This window comes from Heloderma suspectum, chromosome 7 (assembly GCF_057233095.1).
Source record: "Heloderma suspectum isolate Gila_16-S chromosome 7, 16-S_ref, whole genome shotgun sequence".
NCBI lineage: Eukaryota > Metazoa > Chordata > Lepidosauria > Squamata > Helodermatidae > Heloderma > Heloderma suspectum.
The window spans coordinates 108675482-108687816 of record NC_139464.1 but is presented as its reverse complement, the minus strand read 5'-3'; the positions used below and the strand labels follow the sequence as shown (position 1 = coordinate 108687816).

Genomic DNA, 12335 nt, shown 5'->3' with positions numbered 1-12335 from the left:
TCAGACTTGGCCACTGTCATTCATGCTTTGATAACCTGCAGATTAGACTGCTGTAATGCACTCGGTGTGGAACTGCCCTTGAAGACATTGATTTCAGGAGCTCTGTTTAGTGCAAAATACAGCCATCCATCTTTTGACTAATGCACTGTTACGAGAATATATTACACCAGTTCCCCCAACAACTGGATTGGCTTCGAGTGTGTTTCCGGTCCCAATTCAAGGGCCTAGTTTTGATTCATAAGGCCCTAGACAGTCTGTGGCTGCCTTTACACTAAGAAACCCCCTGCCAAGTCCTCCCGTTCTGGAGCCTTTCCGCATTTACAGTGGGCTCCCAGACAGTGACCACGTGATTGCTGAGAGGAGGAGCTTTTAATTTTCGAGGTTCCATAGAACTCAATGAAACAGCGTCATCTAGTGGCTGTTTTAATCACATAGCATTCCAGGTTTAAAAGATAGTTCATTAGTTCTGGATCTTTTTGAGATGAAATAACCAGGAAATACCTCTGGATGTGCCCTGGAGGTTGACGGCGTGTCGGCGTCTTGAAAAGGACCCGCAAAACTTCCGAAACTGAGCAATCTCAATAGCAGGATAAAAGCTATGTGTGAAGATGCCCAGTATCTGAAGTAGCTTAAGGGATGACTTCTCCTATTTGAACCCTTGTGCTTTGCGACATCCCAGGGAGATCCTATCCAGATTTAAGAGTTCTACCCTTTAGTGATGTCAGATTAGGAGCAGGTTCCCTCTTCCACTGGAGGACCAGTACTGAGGTATGCTCAGCCCCATCATTAGTTGCTTGCCTTTGTCTAGCCTTCAAGGCCATTTGATAATATCTGAAAGGGCATCACACAGAAGATGGAGAAGACATGTTCTCTGTTGCTCCAGTGGGCAACATTAGAACCAGTGGCTGGAAATGGCAGATTTCAGCTAAACTGCCTATATTTAGGAACTGTTCTGGCTGCCTTGGGAGGTGGGGGCTTCCCCTTTCTGGAAGGTATTTAAGCCGACCTGGATGGCCAACTGACAGGGATGCTGTCATTACATCCTGCACTGGGCAGGTGTTGTACTAATGACTTCCCAGCTCTTGTAATTACTTGCTGCTATTTTTTTTTGGCTTGCTGTGTGTTTATTGTAAACTACTTTGTAAATTAAATTTGAAAGCTGGTATATAAATAAACCAGGTTTTGTAGTTCCATCATGATCCTGGAAGTCAAGAGGTTTGTCTTCCCTCTCAAATAGATGAGTTCCAAAAACTTTAGCCATTTAAACAAAAATGGTAATGTGAAAGATGGGAATTAAATAAAGCAAGACCCTATTAGAGATGCCTGGAGTGGCAGAGGGTGAGAAAAGCAATTCTTCATTTCAAACTTTAAACATTTTAATTTTAGCCTCAGATGTTTTATTCTTGGTTTGGTTAACAGACACTTTTATAAAGGTTGGAAATTAGCATTATGTTAGTTCTCTGATTTGTTAGTCATTGTCTTTGCTCTGCGTTTAATTTGTCAATTTTTACTTTTGTAATATACGGAACATTTCTATGATATTGTGATGACCTAAAGCTATAAACAATAAAACTGAAATGAAAACCGGTTTGGCCAAAACTTACTTTTTTTTCCTTAGAAGGGGTGGGAGGAGTTAAAGGTAGTTTTAAGAACAAAGAGGAGAATAATCCTCTACTTCAGCAAACACACAATATGACAGCGTGCTCACAACTGCAAAGCTCACCCTTTTTCTTCATTGTCAAAGAAATTACGAATTTAAGGAAATTTCTCTACTCCCCCTGCCCCCGCTCTATTTATTTATTTATTACATTTCTATACCACCCAATAGCCAAAGCTCTCTGGGTGGTTAACAAAGATTAAAACATTTTAAAATACAGTATACAGATTTTAAAAGCCAATTCCATAAAAAACACTAGGGTTGGCGGAGAATTTCTCCCTGAAACTTCGGGGGGCTGAGCGCCAACGTGTTCGGCCCCCCGAACAAGTTTCGGGGAGAAATCCTCCGAACCCCCCCGCCCCCCGCACCCCCCCCGGGACGGGACTTACCTTCACTGAATGTCCCTCCCGGTGGCGGGTCCGGCCGGCGGTTCAGCGGGTGTTCGAGCGGGGCGGGAGCGGCAGCCGGTCTTTCGACCGGCTGCCGCCGCCGCCATTGCAATCAAAGGGAAAAAAAAAGCCCCCTGATAGGCTACGTGACGATTCACGTAGCCTATCACGGCTAGATTTGCAAAGTCAGCCGTGATAGGCTACGTCAATCGTCACGTAACCTATCATGGGTGACTTTAAAAAAAAAAAAGCGCATACAGATAATGGCGGCCCCCATAGGGAGCCGCCATTCCCGTTCCTTATTTGGTCGCTGTAGTCTACGTAAATGTTTACGTAGACTACGGCAAAAATAAGGGCAACGCTATTTGCGTTGCCCTTATTTTCGCCGTAGTCTGCGTAAACATTTACGTAGACTACAGTGACTAAATAAGGAACGCGAATGGCAGCTCCCTATGGGGGCCGCCATTATCCGTACGTGCTTTTTTTTTTTTTTTTAAAGTCACCCGTGATAGGCTACGTGACGATTGACGTAGCCTATCACGGCTGACTTTGCAAATCTAGCCGTGATAGGCTACGTGAATCGTCATGTAGCCTATCAGGGGGCGTGTTTTTTTTTTCTTTTATTGCAATGGCGGCAGCGGCAGCCGGTCGAAAGACCGGCTGCCACTCCCGCCCCGCTCGAACACCCGCCGGCCGGACCTGCCACCGGGAGGGACATTCGGTAAAGGTAGGTCCCGTCCTGGGGGGGGTGCGGGGGGCGGGGGGGGGTTCGGAGGATTTCTCCCCGAAACTTGTTCGGGGGGCCGAACACGTTGGCGCTCGGCCCCCCGAAGTTTCGGGGAGAAATTCTCCGCCATCCCTAGAATTTACCTGGCCTATTTCACACTGACAAGTGGGTTCTTCTGGATTTTCTTTTATGGCTAGCTGGTTCCTCCCAGGTGCTCAAGTTACCATTCAAGAGCCTTTGTCATTTTATAGCCCATCTTAGTAAATATCTTCTCACCCTACTTGTGGTTGCTGTTAAGGTCACTTTTTTCCCTTTCCCAAAAATGACACCACCACATGCTTTCACTTCATTGCCCAGACTTTCCCAGCTCCTTCACTTAGCCCTTCTGAAATATTCTCCTGCACATTTGTCCTCCCCTGTCCCCCCACCCACCAACCTGCCCTGGTTTCTTAAGAACCCACCAGTAAGATTGTTCCTAGTCCTCTTCCTTTTTCTGATTCCACACAGAGAGAGCTGGAGATCCGCTGCTGCTTGTTTCAAGGAGACTGGTTGTGCCTTGACTGAAGCCACTCGAAAAGTGGCAAGGCAGGGTAGCAACAAGGGAGAGAGATCTGCTTAGACCCGATAAGCTGGGTGAGGCAACACTAGCCACTCACCTACTCAGCAGCTGCCAGAGGAAGAGGTTCCAGCAGAGATAAGATCTCGTGGATGACTAGAATCCATGATATGAGGAAACAGGAGGCACAGAAATATGGAAATTACTTCCATGAGGCACACTGTATGATCCCCTTTCAGCCTGGCTAGCACACAGGCAGGCAAACGCCTCTGTTTTAGGAGTATTCGGTTCAACATGCAACTGAAGGGGACCGTTTTGGAAAAGTGATTTTTTATTATTGTCCAAGTGGAGCATTTTAGACATCACATCAGGGAAAGGAGATGAAAGCACAATGAACTGGCTATTCCAGACCTTGAGGAACTGAGGCCTGCTTGTGGTATCACAAGTCAGCCACACCCTGTAATTATGTCTCTGATGCCAAACACAGATGATGCTCCTTCTCAGGAAAGAGTGGTCAGAGCCAGGCTTTTCAAAAGCCATGGCAGCGTCCTGAAGCAATTTCTAGCCAAAACTGCAAGAGAAGCTTTATAAGCCCTGAGCACCCTATGGCTCCAGGGTGTTTGGGTTCCTCTCCCCCTCAAGTGACACATCTTTCATCCAATGTTTTATGCATTATACGCCACTACTTCTTTTCTCCCCACTCCTAATCCACTCAAATTGTTATCATTGTAGACATGTGCCCTGACCCCCTGTTTTGACTCTGCTCAACTCTGACCCTGAGCTGGCATTTCAGAAACTAACCTGCTTTACCTCAGGCTGATTCGCAGTCAGTCCACTTTGACTTGGTACCAACCCCGGTTCGTGCTTCCCATTGACTACTATGAGAAATAAAAAAATAGCTATCACTTTTTTCTCTTTGTCAGAATTAGATAATAACTGTGGGCATAAGTAGCCCCTTAGGAGGGGATTAGGCCTGCCCAATGTCAGAAAAATAGGTGTCGGGGATTTTGTATAGAGGTTCTTGTTTATTTTATTTATTTCACTCAGATTCATATCCAGCTTTCCACAGAGTTATCAAAGCGGTGAACACACAATGCCATTACCATTGAAACAACAGTAAAACGTAACAGTAAATTGCACGATAATAAATAAATGCTCATCAGCAGTAAAACGACATATGCTACTATGTGCTACAGACTTTAGCTGGCCGGATCACACTTCAGGGACAGCCAGTGTAAAGAGACAGATGTTAAATATTTACATAGCCTATCACCAAAAACAGCAGGGACGCAAATGGTGTCCCCTATGCCGGACGCCATTTGCGGCCGCAGCCTGGCAGCGGATGGAAGTCCAGCTGCAGGTGGGCCCGGCCAACGGCTCTGTGGACTCACTGCGGAGCAGAGCCAGCCGGGCAGGATTCCGGGGGGGACGGACAGATCGCCTCTCCCCCGCCCCGCGGATGCCCGAACCGGAACAGGGTGAGTATTCTGTACACCCGTATCTCAGAACCCACCACAGAGACAAATGTTCACGATGCCAAAAAAACTGGGGTTACTGTTGCATCATTGTGGGTTTGCCACATTAGCAGTGAACATAAATATTAGGCCTTAAGCTCTAATACTTCATTCAAGTTGCTGCATGATGTTCTGAAAAAAGGTTACTTTTGTTTTAATTTAAGACTGTATTGGAAGGTCAAATAACCAACAGTGCAAAAAAGCACACAACTGACACTACACACCACTGCACTCCAACATGTATGCTAAAATCCCCACTGTGCATTCAGTTTATTATGAAGTACAATCATATGCATCACACACAGGATCCTAACATACAGTGCTTGAAAGTTAATGAATGTTATACACCCACAAGAGACCAAGCAAGTAAATTGCACACACTTGCAGTGCTCAAAGGCTAGTAGACAATATGCCCCAATAAAGTATCCAAAAACTAAATTGCACACTTATGCTATTTAGAATAGAAGGAACTAAATTCAAATTCTATGGGCATCTGGAAATATCATATTTTACTGAATTTTCATCAAGTACTACCAATAAATAACTAAAATTCTTCCTCCACTGCTGCAAAAACAAATGAACCATATCCCCATATAAGGGTTCAACAACATAATTCTGCAGTTTAGTTGCTGGATCTCTTGTGAGGGTATAATGCCCATTAGCTTTTGAACATTGCAGGCACTGTATGTTTGGATCCCATGTGATACTATTCTCTGTAATAAAATGTACACATGTTTTTGTTTTTGCATACATATTTGAGGACACATGATTTTTCTGCATGCATATTGGAGTATAGTCTTATATCAGTTGTGTACTTTTTAGCACTTTTGGCTGCTTGTATTACCAGCTGATGCATTTATTTTGTTTCATTTATATTGGAAGGGCCACACTTGTTCTTTAGAGCATGTCCGTGCTAATACCTTTCCATAGGAGACCTGTGCTAAAGTTGCACAACTACACCAATGAATCCAAATTGCATTGTAGGCTACAATTTGTAGCTCTCCCTTCAAGTTGAGGCGGGGCACAACTAGTAGTACAATTTACTGGCCCTGCTGGAGGTGATGTCATGCCAGTGTGGTGTATCTTTTGGCCTTTCCACCACCTTCATACCATGTCAAAGCAGGTGCAAACATAGCAGGTGCCAACATAGCAATGCTTAGTTTTGCTTGAGATCTTAATGCTATGTTAACAATGCTAGCATAATGCTACTGCATGTTAAAAGGTGAGCAAGAAAAGAAGGGGGCTTGGCCCATCTTTCTGTCATTTAAGGCTCTTGGAAACAGTGTTTTTTCCCCCTTGTATAACATCCAATATAACACTGCTTGGGTCTTACTGGAAGATGTACACCACTATCTCAACAGCTCTCTCACAATTGAGACTTTTCAAAATTGCAACAGCAGCTTGCATCCAGTGGTGTCATTCTGCTAACACAAAGCTTCTACTGCTTGAAAAAACATGGTTTTCATCCTTGCACAAGTATTAAATCCAATTCTTTGATTTTTCTTGTGCAAGCTGTTGTACAATTCTGCAACTCATTGCACAGTAATGCACAACCTATTAGACTAAAGTGTTGCTTGTGCTAGGTTCTGAACTATATCCAATATTTTACAAGTGGAGTTGGCATTATTTTGCTATCCTAACTAGCACAAGTAACACATAGTCGAATGACGTTATAATGAGCTGTGCAGTGCCTTCGGCAAGAATTTGCAGAACAGCTTGCACAATGGCTTGTGCAATGATTTGCACAAGCAGAATCGAAGTATTGGATCTGACACTGGCAAAGGATAAAAACAGGGCTTCTGTAAGCAGTAGAAGCTTTGCGCTAATTAAATGACATCACTGGATACAACCCATTATATGCAATTATCTAGTAGTGTCTGCACAATTTGACCCACCAGACAGAATGCAGCCCTTCAGCTATGTATTATGACCCATCAAGGGTTTGTGAAGTAACCACCAAGCAAAGTATAGTTTCCCAACACCTGACAATGAGATATGGCTGGTAGGCTGACATCAGCTTGGTGGGTCACAGGTTGGTGAAAACAGAAGACTCCGCTATTTTGGGAGCTTCAGGGACTGAAGCAGGACTGGCCAATTTCAGAAGTTGTATTACCAAGGGACAGAAGTCTTATTAGAGAGGTACCCCAAAAGGTATCCCTGCTGGCATCTCCAGCTTTTAGACAGACATTGATCTAGCCACCCACTGACTTCTTGTTTTCTAATCAAAGGAAGCAGACAGTCTCTGCAAACATCCCAGTAGAAGTAACCGAGACAGATCGTTCCATTGCAACAACCTGACAGAAAACCTTGGCAAGAGCTCCTACATCCTGCCCTAAGAGATATAGGAGGCTGATGATGCTCATTTCCAGGAACAAGAGGTCATTCCACCCTGTCTTAGCAAGCAGCTTAGTGGTGTGCACCGAACCCAGCTTTGATTTGGACTGTGATTCAGTGCTTTGGAAAACAGCCTGATTCCAGAATTTGAGATACTGTTGTGGGAAGCACCACAAAATGCCTCATCAGTGGATCACCGCTTTGGCATCTACCTTTCACATCTAAGGATCTTGGGCTGAGTCTTATTCAGCAAAAACGTTTGTTTCCTGTCTATTGGAGACCACAACGTCTCTTTAATATGGGAATGTCTAATTCCGCTAATTGCTGGCAGTGCAATACAGCTACTGCTTCTTTTAAACATATATTTTGGCCATGTCCAGTATCTGCTTCTTTGGGGGGGGGGAGGATATTATACAGATAAATTTTGTGCTGGAGCAGTCTTTATATTCACTGATGTACAGGCCCTTTTAAATTACTTACCTGCTTTGTGGAGATTAACAAATGGTCAGCGTAAATGGATTCTCTGCCCCCTTTTGAGAGCTAAAAGACTGACATTACAACAGAAGGATAAACCCTCGCCTCTTAGAATGCAATAGATTTGAGGACCTTGGAACACTTTCAATATTTGAAAGGGTGGCATATAGACATCACCTTCAAATGGGGACTTATTTGGATATTTGGTCCACTTTTGTTGCGGCCCATGTGTAATTGCTAGAAAGTTGTATGCATTTCATACAAATCCATGTATGTATATTTTAAAAATGGGCATTTAAAAAAAAAATTGGGTGTCCTCAGGCACCATGTTGGAGAACCCTGGCTTAGATCAATGTGGGGTCCATCAATTTTAACTCAGTGCCAAACCAGAGTTGAGGTTTGGACAACGTAGGCTTTGTGCTTCCTATTGACTATAATGGGAAATCAAAAAACAGCTATAACTTTTTTCTTTCTTTCACAGAATTGTATGATAGTGGTGGGAACAGAAGCCCCTTAAGGGATTATGCCTTCCCAATATCAGAAAAAAATGGGTAAAGGGAGTGTTGTGCTATGCTCCTTTATATTTTGATCTTTAAAAAACATACACCATGAACTGCCAGTAACTTTTCTTTTACTTGGCGGAGTTGAATGAAAACTGCATAGATAGTTTCCCCTTCTGAGGGAATCAAGCCTGCCATATTTCAGATTGATTGTTGTGGGCAGGAGGAGGGGGGGCTTGTGCAAAGCAGCCTTGACATTTTGAGGGTCCTGAAAAGTGGTCACAGTTATCTCCCTATGTTATTTGAGGACTACGGTTCTTAAAATGACAGAGAGACTAGAGTATAGATGCGGGGGTTCATGTGGAAGGGAAGTCCTCAAATTTGGGGAGGAGTGATTTGCTTTCAATTCCCCCTCTGTGCTTTTTGGACAGTTTGGATAAAAATGGCACACGTCCTAGAGCTGCCCCTGGGCAAGAAACCTGTGTTTCAAAAGCATAGGTGCAACGTCTAGGGAGTTATGTGGATTAAAATCTCAGTTATGGATTTTCAGAGTGAAATGTAGGGGCACTGGAATGGCAGTCTCGCAGTCTCCCATCCTTGCCCTCCCCAAAAGCACAACCATTTGAACCCCTGATGAAATATACCCTAGGATTAGAAGGTGGATCTGTCAATCTCTCAGCCATACCCCCTCCTCCTGCTCATAAACAGCTTTTCGAGGCAGGAGTCCTCCCAAGGTGGTATAAAACAATAAACTGCAAATAATAAAATTCAGATAATAAAAAAAACAAAAACAAACACCAGCCTAAGACAGAACCGACAGCATAATTGCAGCTATAGCCCAGTCTGATCAAACATAATCACCGGTAGGCCAGAGCAAACGAGGAAGTCAATTTGTGGGATTGGTAAAAAAAATAACCATATCTGGTAGAAAAAGCTTTTTCATTTGTACGATGTGTTCATTATAATACCTTAGTGGTGGCTTATTTCTGGAACCAATGGAGGTGTTACTGGTATTGTAGATTTACACTGTGGCAGTAATTGTGCTGGTATAAAGCAACCATGAAACTACTCAAGTTTCCTCCTAAGCAAATGGCCTGACAGCTTTTCCTCTCAACCCACTTTATGACACACAAGAATGAGGGAGTGATTAATAACATTTTGAAAACTGCTACAGCATTAGGTTAGAATGACACCTGCCCCTGAAAAGGGTGGAATAAGCTTTCCTGGGCATATTTTAAATGCTTCTGGCAGTTTGGGGTTGCAGTAGTAATATTTAGGGAATGTTCCTTCACAACAGATTGAAAACACATACATGCACACACTTCTTCTCTCTCTTTCTGTAGATTTGCTCTCTGCATATGCCCAGGGGGAAAACTGCCAACCCCATACCTTGAATTTATATCATGCTTAATCTGAAAAGATTAAGTTGACTTGTAGTGCCCTGCATGTTTGCATGATAAAACCTACTGGACAAGAGTTGCCAACTTTTCCCCTCTTTTTCTTTGCAGGGCTCCTGTGCCTTAAGGAAAGTCAAGACAACAGGCAATTCAGGGGATGAGGTTCTCCCCTTCGCTGTATCTCCGTGCTAGGAAGGACCTCACCGGCTGAATGTGTACCTAACTTTCAGATAGCTGTTCTAGCCACAGAAGCCCTGCCTGAAAAGAAGGGGGCAATCCTGCAAAAAGCCTTTGTGATGCATCTTGATTCCCTCCTCCCCCCAATCGTTTTAAGTACCCTGTTTAATTTTTTTTTTGAAGAAAAAAAGAAGAAGACTTGCATACTATTTGGCTGTAGGAGGAACAACCTCCTGAACACCTCACTTACAGAGCAGAAGATGGAGCCACAGGGAAATTGCAGACGCGCTGACCTGAGAAAGAAGAACAGGGATGGCTACCACATTTTCATTTTTAATCATGAGGTACATGTGGCTTAAACCACATTAACAAGACTGAGAAAGACTGCAGCCCCAGCTACCCTTACTAGGCAGACAGTGGTACTTACTTCTGAACGTACCAGGTCAAACCAGTGGAGGCTGGCTTGCTTCACACCTTGGAGAGCTCCTTTAGAATTCTGACTGAAACCCGGAGCAGATTCATCATACCACCGACATCGCAGCCACCAGCCTCCGCTGAGTCAAACAATTTTGTCCCTCTAGGCCAGTTTTATCTACTCTCCACAGACTGGTAGTAGCTCTATGGCCTGCGAGGCTGAAATACTTCCCAGCCCCGTTTCCAGACACTATTCACCACGATCTTCGATTAAGGCACTTCTCAGTGCCAAAACAGACATTACTTGAAAGACATTGCTAGCAGTTACATCTTTTTAAATGTGGTACTCTCTAGAGTAGGCACAGCGGGACTAATATGCATCAGGACTCTAGCGTGGGGGGGGGGCTTTAACACTCCTCCCCTGCCACAGTCCCAATCCAGATGAGGCAGGGGTGGTATTCAATGTTAGTCCTACTGCAGACCCATTGAAATGAATGGATTTTAAGTTAGTCATGACTAAGGGCTCCTTAGAATCATAGGGTTGGAAGGGGCCTACAAGACCATCAAGTCCAACCCCCTGCTCAATGCAGGAAGCCTGATTCCGAGGCGGTCTCCCATCCAAGTACTAACCAGGGCTGACCCTGCTTCACATGGAACTTTTATCCGCGATTGAGATGGCTCCTTCATGGAAGTTTGCCGGCTCTTTACATGACGCCGTGATCATTCAAGGCGTCTCCTGCACTAAACACCCTTTGTTCTGTTTTTAAGTAGATCGCAGAAAATGAGCTATCAAATTACCCTGTTGTGTTCCGCTTGCGTTCCCTCCATGAAAAGAGGAAAAGTGGCAAGAAGAGGAGCGAGATCAATGAAAAATAACGAAAGATTTGGATATGGGGAGAAGGAGGGGGAAGGGGGTGGGGGGAAAGGAAACACATGAAAAAGGGAGTCATTGTGATCCTGCGTTTAAAACAGAAGCAGAAAGCCTGATTCCGGCATCTCTGCCGGAGACTACATCTCTGGTGTAGGGATGCCCTAACAAGTCCCATTCATTTCAATGGGTCAACTCCAAGTTGGACTAACATTGGATAATATCCCAGGTTGGCAATTTCTGTTGCAAAAGAGTCATACAGCAAAGGGGTCCCCACTTGGCACTATAAATTGCAGGCACGGGCCCCAATTTGGCTTGGGGCCACAGCAGAGGTGGGGGGAAGTGTTAAAGGCCCCTACACTAGGGTCCTGATCCAGACTGGGGGCTCTGTACCTGCTCTAGAGTGAGTAACAAAAAGCAAAAGATGTACCTACTTGTTACATGTTTAAAGTGATGCCAGCGTTGGCCCTCAGGACATAAGATACACAAAATCCACCAGTCTGTTCCTACAGTAGATAACCTGTTGCCCCAGTGTGATCCAGGTCATGAGGGCAATATCACCATCCCACTCATGTTTCCCAGCAACTGGTGTTCAGAGGCATAGTGGGAGGAAAGAGTTAAAGCACTTCACCCCCCGACACACACACACACACACACTAGTGTCCCAATCCAGATCAGGCCCCCTGAACCTATTCTAGAGTAAAAATGGGGAGAAGGTATAGCTATGTGTTTCAAGCAACATCTGTTTTGTCCTTTCAAGTGTCACCCCCACCAGAGATTAAGCTGATGGCAAAGGAGAGGGCTTTCTCATCTGTGGCACTCTGGTCATGGAACTCCCCTCCCCAAGGAGCCTCCCCTGGCCCACACTTTATTATCTTTGAGGAACAAGGTTAAGACCATTTCATTATTTCAGGCATTTTAACTGGAAGGATACTGTACTTTACAAGACCTCTTACTTCATGCTTTTAATTGCCACTGTAATTGTGCAGTGTGCTGATGGCATAATGTGGCAATTGAATTGTATTGTTGTTTTGCTTTAAGTTACATTGTAAACCACCCCAAGATAAATGTTATGAAGGGTGGTATATAAATACTTTAAATAACATCATTAAAATTGAAAGTATGCAGAAATGGACCTGGGCTTTTCTGCTTTTATGGCTTGTACTCTGTCACTGAACTTTAATCTCTCCCACACATGTTTGCACATAGTATGCACGCCTGGTACATTGTACAGATGGCTCAGGCTTTATCTACAGAAGCATGATAATTGGGTTCACCCTTCAGGTCAAACATTCAGTCCCCCAGCTCCCTGGTAAGAGCACATTTGT

At 44.3% G+C, this 12335-nt stretch overlaps 1 protein-coding gene across 5 annotated transcripts in view; it reads right to left on the bottom strand.

Annotated features, from left to right (window-relative positions):
- CD36 (CD36 molecule (CD36 blood group)) overlaps positions 1–10286 on the bottom strand; it is an 86549-nt gene extending 76263 nt beyond the window's left edge. For 4 of the 5 annotated variants that reach the window (XM_084811078.1, XM_084811083.1, XM_084811077.1 and 1 more), the window contains exon 1: positions 3235–3335. The gene's annotated coding sequence lies outside the window, so the exon portion shown is untranslated. Of the gene's footprint in view, positions 1–3234; positions 3336–10152 lie in introns of those variants that run through there. The other variant, XM_084811082.1, reaches the window with a different exon arrangement.
- Positions 10287–12335: the final 2049 nt, after the last annotated feature.